We start from the raw sequence: 7,500 nt of genomic DNA, 5'->3' as shown, positions 1-7,500 counted from the left end.
TATATAACTGTACTATAACAGGTAGTGATATATAATATACCCTACTATAACAGGTAGTGATATATAATATACCCTACTATAACAGGTAGTGATATATAATATACCCTACTATAACAGGTAGTGATATATAACTGTACTATAACAGGTAGTGATATATAACTGTACTATAACAGGTAGTGATATATAACTGTACTATAACAGGTAGTGATATATAACTGTACTATCACAGGTAGTGATATATAACTGTACTATCACAGGTAGTGATATATAACTGTACTATCACAGGTAGTGATATATAACTGTACTATAACAGGTAGTGATATATAACTGTACTATAACAGGTAGTGATATATAACTGTACTATAACAGGTAGTGATATATAACTGTACTATAACAGGTAGTGATATATAACAGGTAGTGATATATAACTGTACTATAACAGGTAGTGATATATAACTGTACTATAACAGGTAGTGATATATAACTGTACTATAACAGGTAGTGATATATAACTAACTAGTGATATATAACTGTACTATAACAGGTAGTGATATATAACTGTACTATAACAGGTAGTGATATATAACTGTACTATAACAGGTAGTGATATATAACTGTACTATAACAGGTAGTGATATATAACTGTACTATAACAGGTAGTGATATATAACTGTACTATAACAGGTAGTGATATATAATATACCCTGTACTATAACAGGTAGTGATATATAACTGTACTATAACAGGTAGTGATATATAATATACCCTACTATAACAGGTAGTGATATATAATATACCCTACTATAACAGGTAGTGATATATAACTGTACTATAAACAGGTAGTGATATATAATATACCCTACTATAACAGGTAGTGATATATAACTATAACTGTACTATAACAGGTAGTGATATATAATATACCCTACTATAACAGGTAGTGATATATAACTGTACTATAACAGGTAGTGATATATAACTGTACTATAACAGGTAGTGATATATAACTGTACTATAACAGGTAGTGATATATAATATACCCTACTATAACAGGTAGTGATATATAACTGTACTATAACAGGTAGTGATATATAATATACCCTACTATAACAGGTAGTGATATATAACTGTACTATAACAGGTAGTGATATATAACTATACTATAACAGGTAGTGATATATAACTATACTATAACAGGTAGTGATATATAACTGTACTATAACAGGTAGTGATATATAACTGTACTATAACAGGTAGTGATATATAACTGTACTATAACAGGTAGTGATATATAACTGTACTATAACAGGTCGTGATATATAATATACCCTACTATAACAGGTCGTGATATATAACTGTACTATAACAGGTCGTGATATATAACTGTACTATAACAGGTAGTGATATATAACTGTACTATAACAGGTAGTGATATATAACTGTACTATAACAGGTAGTGATATATAACTGTACTATAACAGGTAGTGATATATAACTGTACTATAACAGGTAGTGATATATAACTGTACTATAACAGGTAGTGATATATAACTGTACTATAACAGGTAGTGATATATAACTGTACTATAACAGGTAGTGATATATAACTGTACTATAACAGGTAGTGATATATAACTGTACTATAACAGGTAGTGATATATAACTGTACTATAACAGGTAGTGATATATAACTGTACTATAACAGGTAGTGATATATAACCGTAATATAACAGGTAGTGATATATAACCGTACTATAACAGGTAGTGATATATAACTGTACTATAACAGGTAGTGATATATAACTGTACTATAACAGGTAGTGATATATAACTGTACTATAACAGGTAGTGATATATAATATACCCTACTATAACAGGTAGTGATATATAACTGTACTATAACAGGTAGTGATATATAACTGTACTATAACAGGTAGTGATATATAACTGTACTATAACAGGTAGTGATATATAACTGTACTATAACAGGTAGTGATATATAACTGTACTATCACAGGTAGTGATATATAACTGTACTATCACAGGTAGTGATATATAACTGTACTATAACAGGTAGTGATATATAACTATACTATAACAGGTAGTGATATATAACTATACTATAACAGGTAGTGATATATAACTGTACTATAACAGGTACTTACGTCCTCTACGGATGTTGATTTGTAGGTTGCCCTTGACGACGGTACATCCCTTCAGAGACTGGGCTGCGTCCACGGAGTCAATGACCTTCTCATCACAGATCTTGTCACATAGCCCGTCACACGCACTGCAGAACATACTGGAGATGGGGGAGAGTGGGACAGGGACAGTCAGACAGACATAAAACATACCAAGGTATACTGAACTAAAATAGAAAGGCAACCAACCATTTCAAAGATTCTACTGAGTTACAGTTCATAAGGAAATCAGTGTAATAAATTCATTAGGTCCTAATCTATGGATTTCACAGGACTGGGAATACAGATGTGCATCTGTTGGTCAAAGAGAACAGTTTAAAACAGATAGGGGTGTGGATCAGAAAACCTGTCAGTATCTGGTGTGACCACCGTTTGGCTCGTGCAGCGCGACACATCTCCTTGACAGAGTTTAAAAAACATGTATTTCACTTTTATTTAACCAGGTAGGCTAGTTGAGAACACCTTTATTTAACCAGGTAGGCTAGTTGAGAACACCTTTATTTAACCAGGTAAGCTAGTTGAGAACACCTTTATTTAACCAGGTAGGCTAGTTGAGAACACCTTTATTTAACCAGGTAGGCTAGTTGAGAACACCTTTATTTAACCAGGTAGGCTAGTTGAGAACACCTTTATTTAACCAGGTAGGCTAGTTGAGAACACCTTTATTTAACCAGGTAGGCTAGTTGAGAACACCATTATTTAACCAGGTAGGCTAGTTGAGAACACCTTTATTTAACCAGGTAGGCTAGTTGAGAACACCTTTATTTAACCAGGTAAGCTAGTTGAGAACACCTTTATTTAACCAGGTAAGCTAGTTGAGAACACCTTTATTTAACCAGGTAAGCTAGTTGAGAACACCTTTATTTAACCAGGTATGCTAGTTGAGAACACCTTTATTTAACCAGGTAGGCTAGTTGAGAACACCTTTATTTAACCAGGTAGGCTAGTTGAGAACACCTTTATTTAACCAGGTATGCTAGTTGAGAACACCTTTATTTAACCAGGTAGGCTAGTTGAGAACACCTTTATTTAACCAGGTAGGCTAGTTGAGAACACCTTTATTTAACCAGGTAGGCTAGTTGAGAACACCTTTATTTAAACAGGTAGGCTAGTTGAGAACAAGTTCTCATTTACAACTGTGACCTGGCCAAGATAAAGCAAAGCAGTCCGATACAAACAACAACACAGAGTTACACATGGAATAAACAAAACATACCGTCAATAATACAATAGAACAAAAGAAAAGTCTATATACAGTGAGTGCAAATGAGGTAAGTTAAGGCAATAAATAGGCCGTAGTGGCGAAGTAATTACAATTTAGCAATTAAACACTTGAGTGATAGATCGGCAGAAGATGAATGTGCAGGTAGAGATGGGGTGCAAAGGAGCTAAATAAATAAATAGATAAATACCAGTATGGGGATGAGGTAGGTAGATAGATGGGCTGTTTACAGATGGGCTGTTTACAGATGGGCTGTGAACAGGTGCATTGATCTGTAAGCTGATCTGACAGCTGGTGCTTTAAGCTAGTGAGGGAGATGTGAGTCTCCAGCTTCAGTGATTTTTGCAATTCGTTCCAGTCATTGGCAGCAGAGAACTGGAAGGAAAGACGACCAAAGGAGGAATTGGCTTTGGGGGTGACCAGTGAGATATACCTGCTGGAGCGCGTGCTACGAGTGGGTGCTGCTATGGTGACCAGTGAGCTGAGATAAGGCTTTACCTAGCAGAGACTTATAGATGACCTGTAGCCAGTGAGTTGGGCGACGAGTATGAAGCGAGGGCCAACCAACGACAGTGTACAGGTCGCAGTGGTGGGTAGTGTATGGGGCTTTGGTGACAAAACGGATGGCACTGTGATAGACTGCATCCAGTTTGTTGATTAGAGTGTTGGAGGCTATTTTATAGATGACATCACCGAAGTAGAGGATCGGTAGCATGGTCAGTTTCACGAGGGTATATTTGGCAGCATGAGTTGATCATGATCTCGTCATGGTATCTCTGCGCATTCAATTTACCCATACCATAACCCCACCGCCACCATGGGGCACTATGTTCACATCAGCAAACTGCTCGCCCACACCTTGTCTGCCATCTGCCCGGTACAGTTCAAACCCGGGATTCATCCCAGAAGAGCACATTTCTCCAGCGTGCCAGTGGCCATCGAAGGTGAACATTTGCCCACTGAAGTCGGTTACGGCGACAAATACTCCGACGAATACTCCATCCGCTGTGCCTTCAACCGGCCTCCGTCTGAGCAGACCCCCTACCACCCCGGGCTACTAACTTTAAACGCTGTGTCGCCCACGTGCTAGCGTAGTGGCGGCTTCCCTGTTCCATCTACTGCTGCCCCCTGGATGATCACTTGACTACATAGCTGATGCCTGCTGGACTGTCCATTAAACACGGTACTCCATTCTGTTTATTTATGTTTTATCTGTCGGCCCCAGCCGCGAACACAGGCTCTGTCTGTAGTTAATCCGACCCGCTCTGCCTAGTCATCTCCATTTTACCTGCTGTTGTTGTGCTAGCTGATTAGCTGTTGTTGTCTCACCTGTTGTTTTAGTTAGCTCTCCCAATCAACACCTGCGATTACTGTATGCCTCGCTGTATGTCTCTCTCAAATGTCAATATGCCTTGTATACGGTTGTTCAGGTTAGTTATCATTGTTTTAGTTTACAATGGAGCCCCTAGTTCCACTCTTCATACCCCTGATACCTCCTTTGTCCCACCTCCCACACATGCGGTGACCTCACCCATTATAACCAGAATGTCCAGAGATACAACCTCTCTTATCGTCACCCAGTGCCTGGGCTTACCTCCGCCGTACCCGCACCCCACCATACCCCTGTCTGCGCATTATGCCCTGAATATATTCTACCACGCCCAGAAATCTGCTCCTTTTATTCTTTGTCCCCAACGCTCTAGGCGACCAGTTTTGACAGCCTTTAGCCGCACCCTCATACTACTCCTCCTCTGTTCCGCGGGTGATGTGGAGGTAAACCCAGGCCCTGCATGTCCCCAGGCACCCTCATTTGTTGACTTCTGTGATCGAAAAAGCCTTGGTTTCATGCATGTCAACATCAGAAGCCTCCTCCCTAAGTTTGTTTTACTCACTGCTTTAGCACACTCTGCCAACCCTGATGTCCTTTCCGTGTCTGAATCCTGGCTTAGGAAGGCCACCAAAAATTCTGAGATTTCCATACCCAACTATAACACTTTCCGTCAAGATAGAACTGCCAAAGGGGGAGGAGTTGCAGTCTACTGCAGAGATTGACATTACTTTGCAGGCTTACTTTCCAGGTCTTTACCCAAACAGATCGAACTTCTAATTAAAAAAATTAATCTCTCCAGAAATACGTCTCACTGTTGCTGCTTGCTCCAGAACCCCCTCAGCTCCCAGCTGTGCCCTGGACACCATTTGTGAATTGATCGCCCCCCATCTATCTTCAGAGTTTGTTCTGTTAGGTGACCTAAACTGTGATATGCTTAATAACACCCCTGCCATCCTACAATCTAAGCTAGATGCCCTCAATCTCACTCAAACAACCACCCCTCATCACTGTCAAACGCTCCCTAAAACACTTCTGCGAGCAGGCCTTTCTAATCGACCTGGCCCGGGTATCCTGGAAGGATATTGACCTCATCCCGTCAGTTGAAGATGCCTGGTCATTCTTTAAAAGTAACTTCCTCATCATCTTAGATAAACATGTTCCGTTCAAAAATGCAGAACTAAGAACAGATACAGCCCTTGGTTCACTCCAGACCTGACTGCCCTCGACCAGGACAAAAACATCCTGTGGCAGAGTGCAATAGCATCGAATAGTCCCCGCGATATGCAACTGTTCAGGGAAGTCAGGAACCAATACACGCAGGAACCAATAACTCCAAAAAGTTCTGGGACGCTGTATAGTCCATGGATAACAAGAGCACCTCCTCCCAGCTGCCCACTGCACTGAGGCTAGGGAACACGGTCACCACTGATAAAACCACTGATAAATCCATGATAATCTAAAACTTCTTCCTGGCTACTCCAACCTCGGCCAACAGCTCCCGACCCATACAAATCAGCTGGGCTTGACAATCTGGACCCTCTATTTCTGAAACTATCTGCCGCCATTGTCGCAACCCCTATTACCAGCCTGTTCAACCTCTCTTCATATCGTCTGAGATCCCCAAGGATTGAAAGCTGCCGCGGTCATCCCCCTCTTCAAAGGGGGAGACACCCTGGACCCAAACTGTTACAGACCTATATCCATCCTGCCCTGCCTATCTTAGGTCTTCGAAAGCAAAGTCAACAAACAGATCACGGACCATCTCGAATCCCAACATTCACAAGGCCGCAGGGCCAGACAGATTACCACGACGTGCATTTCGAGCATACGTTGACCAACTGGCAAGTGTCTTCACGGACATTTTCAACCTCTCCCTGTCGGAGTCTGCAATACCAACATGTTTCAAGCAGACTACCATAGTCCTGTGCCCAAGAACACCAAGGTAACCTGCCTAAATGACTACCAACCCTTAGCACTCATGTCTGTAGCCATAAAGGGCTTTCAAAGGCTGGTCATGGCACGCATCAACACAATTGGGGCGGCAGGGTAGCCTAGTGGTTAGAGCGTTGGACTAGTAACCGAAAGGTTGCAAGTTCGAATACCCGAGCTGACAAGGTACAAATCTGTCGTTCTGCCCCTGAACAGGCAGTTAACCCACTCCAACACCATCATTAAGTTTGCTGACGACACAGTGGTAGGCCTGATCACCAACTACAAAGAGACAGCCTACAGGAGGAGGTCAAAGACCTGGCAGTGTGGTGCCAGGTCAACAACCTCTCCTCAATGTGATCAAGACAAAAGGAGACGATTGTGGACGACAGGAAAATGGAGACAGAGCACACCCCCATTCTCATCGATGGGGCTGTAGTGGAGCAGGTTGAGAGTTAAGCTCCTTGGTGTCCACATCACCAATAAACTATCATGGTCCAAACACACCAAGACAGCCATGAAGAAGGTATGACAAAACCTATTCCCCATCAGGAGACTGAAAAGATTTAGCGTACGTACGGCCCAGTACATCACTGGGGCCAAACTTCCTGTCATCCAGGACCTCTATACCAGGCGGTGTCAGAGGAAGACCCTATAGAGGGCAGTGCGTACGGAACAGTACCTCACTGGGGCCAAGCTTCCTGTCATCCAGGACCTCTATACCAGGCGGTGTCAGTGGAAGGCCCAGTACATCACTGGGGCCAAGCTTCCTGTCATCCAGGACCTCTATACCAGGCGGTGTCAGAGGAAGGCCCAGT

General features: G+C 41.7%; 1 pseudogene across 1 annotated transcript in view; it reads right to left on the bottom strand.

The window, feature by feature from the left end:
• Window positions 1-7,500, bottom strand: part of LOC124024580 — a 54,594-nt pseudogene that overhangs the window by 44,914 nt on the left and 2,180 nt on the right. The window contains exon 2 of the transcript XR_006837016.1: window positions 2,166-2,302. The product of XR_006837016.1 is annotated as an insulin-like growth factor 1 receptor (transcript). The remainder of the gene's footprint in view (window positions 1-2,165; window positions 2,303-7,500) is intronic.

The sequence above is a fragment of the Oncorhynchus gorbuscha genome, unplaced genomic scaffold, assembly GCF_021184085.1.
Source record: "Oncorhynchus gorbuscha isolate QuinsamMale2020 ecotype Even-year unplaced genomic scaffold, OgorEven_v1.0 Un_scaffold_1931, whole genome shotgun sequence".
Taxonomy (NCBI): domain Eukaryota; kingdom Metazoa; phylum Chordata; class Actinopteri; order Salmoniformes; family Salmonidae; genus Oncorhynchus; species Oncorhynchus gorbuscha.
This window is presented reverse-complemented; position numbering and strand designations above follow the sequence as displayed.